General features: G+C 42.8%; 1 protein-coding gene across 1 annotated transcript in view; it reads right to left on the bottom strand.

The window, feature by feature from the left end:
• The window catches only part of MAML3 (mastermind like transcriptional coactivator 3), a 1,503,256-nt gene that overhangs the window by 1,416,051 nt on the left and 72,167 nt on the right, over positions 1-15,038 (bottom strand). The window lies entirely within an intron of this gene.

Here is a 15,038-nt window from a genome sequence, read left to right as displayed (position 1 = left end):
GCATATGTCTCATCTTCTGTCTGTGTACTAAAGTGACAGCATGCCTATATGCATATGGAGTAAAATAATGCTGCATGTTCTACTGACTGAGTGAATTTACCATGCTGTAAATACTACGCAGTATGCTTAACACTGTGATAATCACAAATTATACATACCTCACATCTGCTCCTTCTATGCATGGGTTACCTGAGCTTACCATGCTGTAAATACTACGCAGTATGCTTAACACTGTGATAATCACAAATTATACATACCTCACATCTGCTCCTTCTATGCATGGGTTACCTGAGCTTACCATGCTGTAAATACTACGCAGTATGCTTAACACTGTGATAATCACAAATTATACATACCTCACATCTGCTCCTTCTATGCATGGGTTACCTGAGCTTACCATGCTGTAAATACTACGCAGTATGCTTAACACTGTGATAATCACAAATTATACATACCTCACATCTGCTCCTTCTATGCATGGGTTACCTGAGCTTACCATGCTGTAAATACTACGCAGTATGCTTAACACTGTGATAATCACAAATTATACATACCTCACATCTGCTCCTTCTATGCATGGGTTACCTGAGCTTACCATGCTGTAAATACTACGCAGTATGCTTAACACTGTGATAATCACAAATTATACATACCTCACATCTGCTCCTTCTATGCATGGGTTACCTGAGCTTACCATGCTGTAAATACGCAGTATGCTTAACACTGTGATAATCACAAATTATACATACCTCACATCTGCTCCTTCTATGCATGGGGTACCTGAGCTTACCATGCTGTAAATACTATGCAGTATGCTTAACACTGTGATCATCACAAATTATACATACCTCACATCTGCTCCTTCTATGCATGGGTTACCTGAGCTTACCATGCTGTAAATACTACGCAGTATGCTTAACACTGTGATAATCACAAATTATACATACCTCACAACTGCTCCTTCTATGCATGGGTTACCTGAGCTTACCATGCTGTAAATACTACGCAGTATGCTTAACACTGTGATAATCACAAATTATACATACCTCACAACTGCTCCTTCTATGCATGGGGTACCTTCTTTTTTTTACTTTTACCTCCCCTCCCCCATTTTTCTTCACATATGTATACGTATTGTTACATTTACTATTCTCTTTACTCAAAATAATGTATGCTATTGATCATAACATTTGTCTACACTACATATTACATTCTGTCATTTTTTCCCACATCCTAGACTGAACCTGAAATTGGCCATTGTCGATCACTGCCTTACCCTATTAAACATATAAAGTTATATAATATATTTGTTACTTCATGCCAACTTTCTGTGCAAATGTATGCAATGTGGAGTTTTTCCCTCTCCAGGTTACTACTGAAAAGGAGCTTTTCCCTTTTAGGGTTTCCCAGTAATCACTGACAGGCAAGTAAGTTTTGAGCCGGTATGAAGGTCAGATTAGCAAAAGGTGAATACAGCACACCAGTATGTCCATTCAAAATGTTTTTACTGAGTTTTACAGTGAGCCCCCATATGCAAGACATAGCAGCCTGCCTACATGTCCAACTCACTCTGTCACAATGGGTGTGGATGGGAAAGGGGGGCAGTGAGAGCAGAAACCAGAGATGTGTTAATTTAAAAACAGAACCTGGAACAACACAATGCTAAATTTAATGTAAGCAATGGTTAAACAAAACAAAGAAAATGGCTGACAAAAGCTAGTAAATGGAAATACAAGCCTGTCTAATTTTATACCTTAACAAACTCACATTTCTAGATACATTTTAGTCTCCATGCCTCTGTTTCAGCTGACTATACTATGTGAACATGTTAAATGGCCACATGTGACCCTCCCCCACCTCTGTGAAATGAGCTCTGTTCATCTAGCTGAAAAAATCTAGTGCCTCATCTGAAAATCACAGCTGTGGAAGTAATAGACCATCCTCCTGCATTGAAAGGATTTTATCCAAGAGAAAGAAAAAGCCATAAATCTGACCTGTCACTTGCAGACAGCATCCATTCCTCTAGCAAGGCAAGTGTGACATCAACAGAGGGAGGCTGAACAGACAACAGACGTAATGTGTTAGGGAGGGGTGGTCAGCAAAAACTGACTGTGTAACATCTTTTGTATGGATGTCTTCTCATCAAGCCATGAAAAGAGGTAGATCTGAAGAACGAATTTATACTGACAAAAAATAGGCAGTTGCTGGTGTTTAACTCTTCTAACTTGCCAGAAATTCAAAGGATGCTCAAAAAGAGAGCCAGAGAACAGCGCTACTAGACTCCCTGAACCATGCTATTTCTTTGCTAATATTTTTACTGGTTAGAAATACAAAAAGGATATTGAAGAAGCTTGAGAAGCCATGCAGCCACGCTACACTCTGGCCTACAGTCAAACATGCGTCTGTGAAATCGGTGTAAACAGTCTTGTAAAGTAGTTGGCACATGACAGCAATGAACTTTAAGGAAATTACTTATTTCTTAAGTAAACTGCCCCAAAGACCTTCTTCATACATGACCTAGACCAAACAGCACATAAAACAGATTAATAACACATAAAAGACAAAATAAGCAATGACTGTATACAATAATAATTGCATACATTAGTTGTCAAAACACACGAGATAAGAGAACAGATGTATTAGACAGAGTAATGCAGTGAAGTCTTAAACCAGGAATCTAAGAGTCCAGGGACTCCTTGTTGATGTAGTGGCAGTGAAAACTTCACAGAAAGCATGGAGTCTTAGGCTCAATCCCCAGACAAGGGTCAGAGTTTTCCTCTCCTGATGCGTTCTCACATACTAACAGAAAAAAGCCTCATTTCAACACTGCACTAAACGTCTGTGATTCAAATGCACATGTTTGATGTCTTTGGCTACACTGCAAGCAAACAACTTATCCCAAACCTCTACAATATTTTCAGCAGTGCTCCTGCAAAAAGATGCGCCTTTTACTTTTTTTTCTGAGGGTTAATAGGTTTGTTAACTTCCAGCATATTATGGCTGACCGTTCCAGCAGGCAGGTGTGATTTTATTCTTAATGTGGTCTATATCTCAAAGTTTTTTGTTAAATTGGTACGTGACAGGGTATCGGTGCAAGTGTTCCCCAAGTACAGAGTGAACCTTTAATTTGAACTTCAGCAACAAGTTGTCAGATGTGGAGGGTGTCATTTCTTGTCATATTTTCTTCAGGAGCACAGGCATATGGTTTTACTCCCAGCTTTGACATGTTGTAGTGCACAGATCACTTGCTTTATTTCGTCTACATTACCACTCAATCGCACATTACATTTTCTGGGCATGCTACTATAAAAGCAACAAATGCAAAGTAGTGTGAAGCTCTCTTGACATTGGGATACAAAATGTACAGACAACATCAGCCTGTTCTTTAAAATAATCTCCTAGTGTGATTTCCAAAAATGTCCAAACAATCACCTTATGAGATATGGATGAGCCCATAAAATAGGCGAATCATGTCATGTCATGTCTACTACTTGTGAGATTTGGCATTATCTGTCCAATAAAGACTTAAACAAGTAAAAAGTCAGTCGGAATTCAGAAGACAAAGCTGGAACACATGTATGTTCTTAAGGGGTAATTTGTATATATTCTGTGGACTTCTTTCAAAGGAGGTTTAAGGTATTACACAGTGGAGACAGGGGGTTCCACCTGTGCCCCTCTTGGACAGGGGCAATAGGTGCTGATTTTAGTGCCTGCTTGAACCAGACACCCTTGAGAACAAGGGGTGAACTTCGCAAGGCTTGTAAGGGCTCTGGGGCTGTTAGCCTAGCAACCTCCTATGATCCTATGATGTGCCTCAATCTTTTTGTTTTTGCTTGTGTATTTTTTTTCAGTGTGACCTTTTCACTTGTTTCGGTCTACTTAAAGGAAAACATATGAATTCAACATGGTACAGAATGGAATACAATTCAATTTAAATAACTCTCTGAAGAAAAACACCACTTAAGACATTCAGTACATATAATCAACATCAGCTTTCTATACCTGCACCCTGCAAGTAAATGCTCTATACTGTAAAAGAAAGCTAGGGGTATATGAACACCTGCAATCCCCCAAACTGCTCAGTAGCCATCAAGAGGTTACAGTCTTTTAAAAACAAAAAGTGGTTACGGTCTTCTGTGGAGATACAACACTGATTTGTCATGGAGAAACAGCATTCCCAAAGTATCTAATCTCATGCTAGAGATACTGAGCAAAAAACTTGAAAACCTGTCCCTATATGAAACTTTAAGAAGCATGAATGGCAGCAATGTTATATGAATCAAGGTTAATTAAAGGATCTATCCATGGCTGCCTGTACTCCCAACTGCTCTTCTGTTTCCTAAACTATTCAGCTTGACAAGGAGCACAGTAGCTCTCTGTACAGCAGATACTTCATTTTTGCAAAACACTTAAAGAAATAAAGAATCACATCCATATTGTTATCCTCTCACATACCTCTATCTGATTAAAACAAATCCAAGTTGTCAGTAGCACCCTACTCCCAAGAAACAAGCCCCCTACAAATAATATTAAAGCTTTTGAAAGCAACACTCAGCATACTAATTTAGAGCCAACCCACAATTATTTTCTTTTTGGTTAAATTTATTTTATTTTTCTATCTGGCAAAATAAAAGTAAGAAGACAGACCAAAGGGCCCACTGCAGCACACACCGAAATGGCTGCTTTAAAAATTAATCACAGTAATGTTTGCTATATGCTGTGGATCCACAGCACTTTACTGGATGAAAGAACGAACACTACTGCTTTACTGCAGAAATCATGCAGTGTTTAACATCAGGTGTCATGTACTGCTATATTTGTAGTTACTTTTTCAACATTGCGTATACACAATTTTGGGTTACCAAATGAAAGTACAGTTGTGTAGTATCTTACCATCTACCATTAACAGTGGATGCCCTACTTCTCACCATTGCATTATTCTTTACTCTTGGGATATCCTGCTGAGGATAGCCAAACATCCGTCCAGCATACCAAACCCTTTACATCTTCCAGGTGTCGTATGCCAGACGTAGCCCTACGTGCAAGGCGTAAGGTACATATGTGACGTGTGACAGCCTAATCCTCAGAACTGAAGTGCCCCAGAAGAACTAGAGCAACCCCACACAAAAGCAATAACACGTACATCCAAAAAAGGGAAGAAACAGAACACAATGATAAAAGAATGATCCTTCGCCGGAAAAAAATAGAAAGTAACAGAAGCTAGCAGGGAGGGACAGAATACTGCAACAGTGAGAAGTACAGCATCTACTGTTATGGTAAGATCTTACACAGCTGTACTATGTCCTTCCTTAGCACTGTTCAATATTCTTTACTCCTGGGAGAATATTAAAGCTACTGTAAAGTATGGGAGGAGGAAGCCACAGAAGAGCCCCCCAAAACACATGAACCTCTGAAATATGGCCCTACAAATGACATCCAACTTATGTTTGGCGAAAGGGTGATCTAGTGTCCAGACCCTTTAAAAATCATCAGAAGAGGCCACTGTCCTGGTAGAATGAGCATGAACAGAAGAGGAAAGCTATCTGCCATGAAAAGAATAACAAAAAGAATTGGCCTTAGAAACCCAGGAGGGGACAGTTTGCTTACACACAGCCAAACCATGTTTCCTGGCCTGAAAGGAAACAAAAGCTGCCCAGATTAGTGATATGTTTTGCCTTGTCCAAGTAATACCTAAACTGCCTATGTAAATACAAAGTGTGAAGGACCTCCTTACTAGGATTGTGTGGAAAATGGGAAAAAGAAGCAAGATTAAAGGACTGATTCAAGGACAAATTAACTAACCATCTTGGGCATAAAAGAAGATGTGGTATGAAGAGACACCTGTCCTTATGAAAAACCAAGAAAGGTGGAATCACCATGAGAGCTTGACATTCAGAGGCCCACTTGGCAGAAGTAAGAGTAATACAGTCTTCCAAGTACAATGTTGTAGGGAAGGTGAAACTGCAGGCTCAAATGAAGAAACTGACCCAGTACCAAGAACAAAATTAAGGTCCCGAGAAGAAGGAATAGACCTTCTTGGAGGCTACACATGAAGGTGACGTATGAAGGACACCTTTTAAAATTGGATTGACTTCAAAACTAGATGCCAAAGGTGGACATAGAGGCAGACAAGTGGAAATGTCTGACAAATAAACTTTAACAGCAAAATGTGCCAAGCCAGAATTGAGTAACTCACACAGATAAGAAAGGACCATAGGACCCCCCCCAAAGAAAAAGTGTCCAGGTTGTGCTTTAGACAACAAACAGAAAATCTCTTCTACTCAGTCACATATGACTTTCTAGTAGTGGATTTTCTGGGCTCCTGCAAAACCCAAAGCACATCCTCAGACAATTGTCGCCTAAAAATAATCAAAACCCTATCATCTAAAGTGTTAAGTGAAGGGGGCGCACGTGAGAGTGAATGAGAGATCCCTTGCCTTGTGTGAAAAGATCTATTAGTAAGGTAACTTGTATTGATTCCCTCTCGACCAGCTGAAAGATAAGGAGGAGCCAGTGCTGTCTTGGCCAAAAAGGAGAGTTTTTGAGATTGAGTGTGAACCCCACACTGAGCAGAAGCAGCACAGTGAAGTGTAGATCCTGAAGAAGGAGCTGCTGAGAGGGGGACTGAATCAAAAAACCTGCAGAAAACTGCCACAGGGGCCAGACATTTGGCAAAGACCCTTGGAGCTGTAGAATGACCAAAAGGCAAAGCAGAGAACTGATAATGAGAGGAAGAAAAGTACAGTTTTGTACCTACCATAAATGTAGATGTCCGAACTGGATAGCATCTGCAGTCATAACAACTGGGTTGTCCTGTCGTCAGGCAGCCCTTCGGTCGGCCGGATTCCAAAGTCCGGGTCCGGCTTCGGCTGATGTCGCACTTCACCCGACATCATCTCTGCTGGTCTTCGGGTATAAAGGCATCAGCCGACGCCATTTTCTTCAGTGTTTCTTGCCCCAGATGCCAGTTGCCCTCTTGGAAGTCTAAATTTTGGGTAAAAATGCCAATGTTTCCCAAAGGATAGAAGGCAAACACAAAAAATAAGCATGTATGTACATATATACAAACAAATACACCATAAGAGACCCCCCACCAGCTAGCTATTAGGAGGGTAAATACCCTAGGAGTACCACAGAGGGGAAGGAGGGAGGGTAATCCTGACTGCAGATGCTATCCAGTTCGGACATCTACATTTATGGTAGGTACAAAACTGTACTATGTCCTTCATGGATGCATCTGCAGTCATAACAACTGGGTAGAATACCATAGCCAACTAGGGGAGGAGGAAGAATAGATTATGGTGTGGTTAGGATCCCTTGCAGTACAGCAGTGGCAAACCCTGCTCGGGATCTAGAATACAGAGGTAAATTATAATGCTTGGCAAATGTATGCACGGAGGTCCAAGTAGCCGCCTCAATAATGTCCTTGGTTGCCACTCCTCGTAAGAAGGCTGTGGTAGTGGCTGTTGCTCTTGTAGAATGAGGTCGTATGTTCTGTGGAATTGGTTTTCCATGGAAAGAGTAACAGAATCGTATGCAATTTCCTATCCATTTGGAGATTGTCTGTTTGGAAATTGCTTTTCCTTCCCTTCCTGTTGCATAGGCTACAAAAAGCTGGTCAGTTTTTCTGTTACTTTTGGTTCTGTCCAGGTAGTAGCGTAGCTGTCTGTGTACATCCAAGGTATGCAGCATTCTTTCCCCTCTGTTTTGTGGGTTGGGGAAGAAGGTAGGTAGTGGATTGCCTGGTTTAAGGACACTCTGGATACCACCTTAGGCATAAATGTAGGATTAGTCCTCATGGACACTCTGTCTTGGTGGAAGATTAGGAAGGGTTGTACTGCCATTAGGGCCTGAAGTTCAGAAACCCTCCTTGCTGAGGTTATTGCCAGTAGGAAAGCAGTTTTCCATGAAAGATGCTGTAGGTCTGCTGTTGCTGCTGGTTCAAAAGGTGCGAGTGTCAACTTTTCTAGCACAAAGTTCAAATCCCAAGCTGGCAGTGGTGGTTTCCTAGGAGGTTTTACATTCTTGATCCCTCTGAGGAACTGCCTGAGTAGAGGATGTGAGAAGACAGGTGGATCAAAGCTGTATTCTGCTGAAATAGCTGATGCATGTATCTTGATGGAGGAATAGGACAGGCCTGTATGTAGAAGCTCTGCCAAGTACTCCAGAATGTTAGCCATATCTATATTCGACACATCCTTCCCTCTTTCAGCACTCCAAATGACAAACCTTTTCCATTTCCTGCATAGTTCCTTCTTGTTGAAGGTCTGCGGGCTTCAAGGATAATGTCTTTCACCCTTTGGGAGAGATCTGGAATAGTTGCTGCTATGTGATGTGCCATGCAGTCAGCTGCAACGTTTTAGGTTTGGATGCATGATGCTGTAGTTGTTCTGAGTTAACATCAAAGGCATCAGGGTATTGACCACATTTTGTCCCGAGACATGCTCCTCAGCAATGGGTACCAGTGTTGTCTTGGCCAGTTTGGAGCTATCAGGATTATCCTTGGACGTTCCTCCTTGATTTTTAGTAATACCTTGTGTATCAAGGGAAGAGGTGGGAATGCATATGCTGTCAGGCCTTTCCAGCTGAAGGAGAGTGAATCCACTTTCGATGCAAGTGGATGGAATGTCCTTGTGCAGAATTTTTTGAGCTGGTGGTTGAGAGGGGAAGCGAATAGATCTATCTGTGGCATTCCCCATTTCTTTGCGATAGTCTTGAAGATGTCCAGGTGTAGCATCCATTCGTGAGCATCCGAGGTGGTTCTGCTTAACATGTCTGCTAGAGTGTTCTCCTTTCCCGGTACAAACATTGCCTGTAACTGGATGTTGTAGCTGAGTGCCAGGTTCCAAAGGTCCAAAGTCATTCTGCATAGGGGGTATGAATGAGTGCCTCCCTGTTTGTTGATGTACCACATGACTGTGGTGTTGTCTGTCCTTATCATCAAATGGCCTTCTTTGAGAAATGGTCTGAATTTTTGGATTGCCAGTTTTACTGCCAGCATTTCTTTTAGGTTGATGTGCAGGTGAAGTTGGTCCAGCGTCCACAATCCTTGCACGCATTTGTCCAGCATGTGAGCCCCCCATCCTAGGTCTGAGGCGTCTGTTGTGATGGTTTGGCTTGCTTGATATTTGTGAAAGGGTAAGCCTGGGTTTGACTGGCATGCTTGAGCCCACCATAGGAACTCCTGTTTTAGGCATGGAATTAGTGGAATTCCTGCTTCTAGGCTGTGCCTGTGTTGGGACCATAAATTCTTTAGGTACCACTGTAGTTTTCTCATATGTAGTCTGGCATGTGGAACCAAGTTTATGCATGATGCCATGAAGCCCAAGGCCTGCAGAACTTTTCTTGCTGTTAGCTTGCTGTGGTTTGTTAGTGCCAAGAAGTAAAGAGGGAGATCTTTTTGTTTTTCTGCAGTTAGGAATGCCATTTGTTTTACTGTGTCCAATTCTGCGCCCAAGAATGTCCTTGTTTGGGATGGAATCAGCCTTGATTTTTGCAAATTGACTGTGTATCCCAATGCTTGTAGCAAGTAAATGACCCTTTGTAAATCTGTTGTCAGCTTGCTTTTGTTGTCCCTTGTAGTAGGCAGTCGTCCAGGTATGGATAAATTTGGATTCCCTGTAGTCTGCAGTGGGCGATTACGGATGCCAGGCATTTTGTGAATACTCTGGGCAGTAGATAAGCCAAAGGGCAATGCTGAGAATTGATAGTGCTCTGATCCTGCAAGAAATCTGAGGTATCTTCTGCAAATTGGTCGAATGGGGACGTGCAGGTATGCCTCCTTGAGATCTAGAGTTACCAGCCAACACTCCTTGCCCAGCATGGGAAGAAGTTGCTGTAGGGTCAGCATCTTGAATTTTGGGACAATGATGTATGTGTTTAAGGTGGACAGATCGAGAATAGGTCTCCAACTTTTTCCTTTCTTGGAACTAGGAATAGTCTGGAGTAGAATCCTTTGCCTTGTTCTGTTATTGGTACTCTTTCCACAGCTCTCATCTTTGTTAATTGCATTATCTGCTGTAGAGCTTCTGTTTTTTGATTTAGAGGTAGGTTTGGCATTCCTCTTTTGACTGGTATAGTGTGGAAGTGGAACCGGTAACCTTGGTCTATGGTTTGCAAAATCCACTTGTCTTTTGTGATATAGTGCCAGTTCTTTGAAAATAAGGTTAATTTTCCGCCTAAGGGTGCTGCTATTTGTTCCCTGGTAGGCGGAGTTAGAATCAAGTCACTGTGATTGCCCTGTTGTAGTGGTAGTGGCTGTACCTGTGGCTCTGTTATTACCTTGCCACTGTCGTCCTCTGTAGGCACCCCCTCTGGATTGATTTCTGCCTCTGGAACGTCTATTCCTGCCCCTTTGGGATCTTGTGGAGTCAGGAAAGGACCAATTTTTGGCAGGCCAGTTCCTGCTAAACCTTGGGGGCTGAACCTGCAAGAAATCTTTAACCGTTTGTACAGATTTTGCCTTTTCTTCCATTTTCTTCATTACTTGCTGGGGAGGTGTACCAAACAAACTGGTCTTATCCATAGGAGCATCTAATAACTTAGCTTTAACATGATCCGGTAAAACTTGTTCCTTCAGCCATGCATGCCTTCTCATCACTGTGCCAGTCATGGCTGATCTAAATGAAGCCTCCAGTGCATCATAGCCACATTTTAAGGAATGGTTACTAACCTGTTGTATGTTATTTACCATTTCTAATAGATTTTTCTTATCTATAGAGTCATCAGAGGATAGCTTTTAGTTAACTGATCAAGCATAAACTCTTGGTATTGTATCATGTGAAACTGACAGTTTAAAGCTCTAGCTGAGAGAGTAGCAGAGGTGTAAACCTTTTGCCCCATCTGTCTAAAGACCTGGCTTCCCTTTCAGAAGGAATAGGGTTTTTGCTGTGGTTGAGGCTACTGCCTTAGGGCCCTGGGATATAGTTTCGGGTCTGCAAGAGGGCCTTGTATAGGTGATGATGAGTGTCTGGCACCCTGTAAAATCTATCTGGTTTGGCAGGTGCTGGAGGTAAAGAATCTGGTGCAGTGCAAACATCATTAAATGCATCGTCCACAACAGAGAGGACAGGAGGTATAGCTAAGGGCCTGTGTTGTGGTAGGTGCAGAAAAGTCCTAAGTCTTTTTCTGGAGTCTGAAAATCCTGTTCCTGCCATTGGAATTGTTCTCTCATGGCATGTAAGGTTTCCCAAAGGAGAATTCTTCTGGTGGGGAAGCAGCTGGAATGGATTCTTCAGCATCTGAGTCCTCAAAATTGGAGAAAGGAGCCTCTGGCTGGTCTGTAATATCGGAGTCTTCCCGCAGAATCATCAGAGGACACAGGCTCGAGGGGCTCTGCTCTAGGTCTCTTTTCTGGCGCTGAGAGGCCCTGTCTGGGTGAGATTGAGATCCCCTAATTAAGGATATTAAATCTTCTGCCAGAGTAAGCATTTGTGAACTAGAAGTGGGCCTGGTTGAGGGGGTTTAACAGGCACTGACTTAGTAGATTTGGCTGCTTTAGCCCTGGCGAAGGCCTTAATAGACATGGCTGCAGGAGGCCTAGCAGCACCACGTGCTGGGGTAGAGACATCCAAAGGGATGGTGTCTGATAAGTCACTAGTAACCACTGTAGTGGGTAAAATTTCTGAGGCCGATTCAAGTAAGGTAACCGGAACCTCAGTAGTAGTCATTGATTCGGCTGTACTCTGATCAGTTTTCTCGGTTTCGGCCGAAACCGAGACACTCGCGGTTTGCTTAACCATGGTTTCGGCCGAAACCGCGGACTGCGAGTGTCGGTCTTTTTCTTTGCGTTTTTTAATAATTTGGGTAGTCGGAGGATCCGACGGCATAATGTACGCAAATTCAGAGCCGAAAAACTGTTCAGCAAACTCCGACCGACGTCTAAGCGTTCGTCGGTTAAAAGAAGCACAGGCCGAACAGGCTGCTACGTCGTGGTCTGGGCCTAAACAAGGCAAACAGTAAGAGTGGAAATCTTTATGAGGTATTTGTTTCCCACAAGTTAAACAGTTATTGACTTTTTCTGACATCGGCTGAGGCAAGAAAGAGTCCCCAATGGGGTACTTAGCTTTTTAGAAGTCTTCGAAGTAGTATTCGGTAGTAGTAATCTCTGGATCTGACCGACCGGCACTTGCGAACAGCTTCTGCTTCGGGCGCCACGCGGCAAGAAAGACTGAAGAAAATGGCGTCGGCTGATGCCTTTATACCTGAAGACATGCAGAGATGACGTCGGGTGAAGTGCGACATCAGCCGAAGCCGGACCCGGACTTTGGAATCCGGCCGACCGAAGGGCTGCCTGACGACAGGACAACCCAGTTGTTATGACTGCAGATGCATCCATGAAGGACATCAGAGAAACGTAAAAAACATCCTGAAGACAGGGTGAATAGAAATGTGGAGTAAGAGTCCTTCAAATCCAGGGATGCCAGAAAAGCTTGAGGAAGCAACAAAGGGAAACATGTCTGAAGAGACAACATCCTGAAAGAGGGAACCTTGAGAAAGGTACTGAGAAAAGACAAGCCTAGAATGGGCCTCCACAACCCCTCCTTCCTGGAAACAAGAAACATTCTGGAATATAAACCTGCAGAGACTGTGAGACAGGTTGGGTGGTTCCCTGTACTGCCAGATCCTGCAAAACCAAAGGAAAATGAGGGAGCTGACAACGAAGTCTGTGGAAGGCCTGAAGATTGAGGAAAGCACTTACTAACCATAAAATAACATTCTGGATAATGGAAAGTACCCCAGCATCTGTGGACAAACAGGCAAAGAAGCAGTCAAGCTGAGGGGCAGAGAAATTTGGCTGGGAGGTAGGAGTGGCTGAATGTCAAATAGAAGCAAATTTGTCAGGGAAAAAAGGCTTTTGACTCTTACCACCATGGGAAGACTTGTCTGGAAAAATTCTCCTAGTAGCCCTCTTACCTGCAGAAGGCTGTTTAGACTGCCTACGAACAAAAGAAGGTGTATAAGTATAACTTCTCTGAAACTTAGGAACAGGAGACACAAAGATTTGTTTCAAGTCTTGTATAACGTTACCCTTATCCTGAAGAGTCTTAAATAATTCATCTGCAGCACAGCCAAAGATATTGGCTGTCTAAGGTAGAATCCAATAATTTTGCCTTGATGTCTTCAGTCAGAACCTGGAGGGGTAACCAAGAATACCTCCTCATAACAGATCCAGAAGCAGCTGCACTAGAGGAGGCATCAGCAGCATCACAGCTAGATTTAATGGAATGATGACCCACCTGAGAAGTACAGCTCAAAAGGCAAATGACAAAAAACTTACCCTCAAAATCAGGCATAGCAGCCAGAATGTCCCCAAGTTGGGAGAGGACAGCTAGGACCATACCTAGACATATGGGTCTGTTAATTAATAGCCCTGAAAGCTAAGGTAGCAAAGGTGCACAGGTATTTACCATACCTATCCATAGCACAGCTGTCCTTATCAAAAGATAAAAGCATAGAAGAAGACAGCAACTTGGATGGTTTATCACTGACTAAAGAAATAACAGCAGGCTCAGATGAAGGGCTTTTATATAAAAACTGTTGAGCTATAGAACTTTATAGAACCGGTCCAACTTCTTAGAAGCAGGGGCCTGAAAAGGTGCAGTGAAAGTATCCAGGAAAGGCAGCCAGAACTAAAGGCAAAAGGGTGAATAGTAAATATTTGCAAGCATTCACAGTATCCTTTTGATAATCAGAAACTTAGGCACAGCCCCAAGTAAAGTGTTCCATCATACAAACCACCATATACCCAAAAGACAGTTCCTCCACAGGAGGTCAGGAGAAAGTGATTCCTCATCCTCTGACCCCAGGGCAACGGGAGAGTGGATCTGAGAGGATGACGCCAATAACTCCTCACCAGAGTCTAACACTTCATCAGAGGAATTAAGAGTGCTTAGGACATGTGAAAGGAGTGGAAGACCAAGGAGCAGACTATCCGGGTGGGGCTTAAAAGCATTGAAATGCCTCCAAGTAAAATCCTGCCACTTTCTTTGGATCCTTAGCCACAGGGGCCAGATGCTAAGTTTTCTGCTTCTTTTTTAAAGGAACATTAGCTTTAACAAATCTAAACGTTCAGACTCCTGCTTAGATTCAATGAGGGCACCAGGCACTTCTTCCATAACAAGAATTTGAAAAATCGCCCTCAGTTCTTCTGGAAAAAAATAAACAGCCGTGGTTTCTTCTCTACATCTGCTCTAGATAAAGGCACAGCTTCAGTGGATGTACAGGTAGGCAGCTCTGTGTCGACCTCCAACTGTGTCATGGCAGAGTCGAGAGCGGCACCAAATGGGTCCTTTGGTTCTTCATCCAATCTGACAGAGATGTCCGGTGGAGACAGGACAGCAGCAGGATCATTTCACAACTTTTTGGCTTTTTTTTAAGTAGTGGATGAATGATGGGGCAGACAGATTCAGCTATGACACCCCGAGTCAAAAGCTTTAATCACTGGTTCTCCAAGTAAAAGGAAAAACAACAAATGAATGTGGGGGGGTCTTTGAAATAAATGTCTGACGAATCTCACATTGCTTATATTCATGGGTAGCAACCAAAAAAAAACCCACTGTGTCGGTCTTGTCTTTATGGGAAATCTGCCTCCCACCCATAGCCACATTTTTCCCCTCCTGGATGACATGTAAACTTAATGTAATAGGTAGAAAAAAAGAAAGGAAGAGACCCCAACAAGGCACTTAACTGTAGTAGGTTTGGTAGTGGAACCAACTTGGTGAATGGCTTGCAAACTGAATTCAAATATAGCATTCAGACTGGCGGCAAAGAAGTTCTGAGGATTAGGTGCTCATATTTCACATGCATACCTTATGCTTTGCATGTAGGGCATACATCCGAAATATGGTGCCTGGAAGATGCAAATGTTTTGGTATGCTGACCGGATATTCTGCTATCCTCAGTAAGATATTCCAGGAGTAAAGAATACCACAACAGTAATAAGGAAGGACATCAACACTCATAGGGGAAGACTAGCTGTTATACCTGAGGAGTACTGGTCTGCCAAGCACATGCTACCTCGATGTAAGCATACTGGG

The sequence above is a fragment of the Protopterus annectens genome, chromosome 2.part0 (genome assembly GCF_019279795.1).
Source record: "Protopterus annectens isolate FY-2018-M chromosome 2.part0, PAN1.0, whole genome shotgun sequence".
Lineage (NCBI taxonomy): Eukaryota > Metazoa > Chordata > Ceratodontiformes > Protopteridae > Protopterus > Protopterus annectens.
The sequence above is the reverse complement of the archived record's forward strand: the minus strand, read 5'-3'. Positions and strand labels throughout refer to the sequence as shown.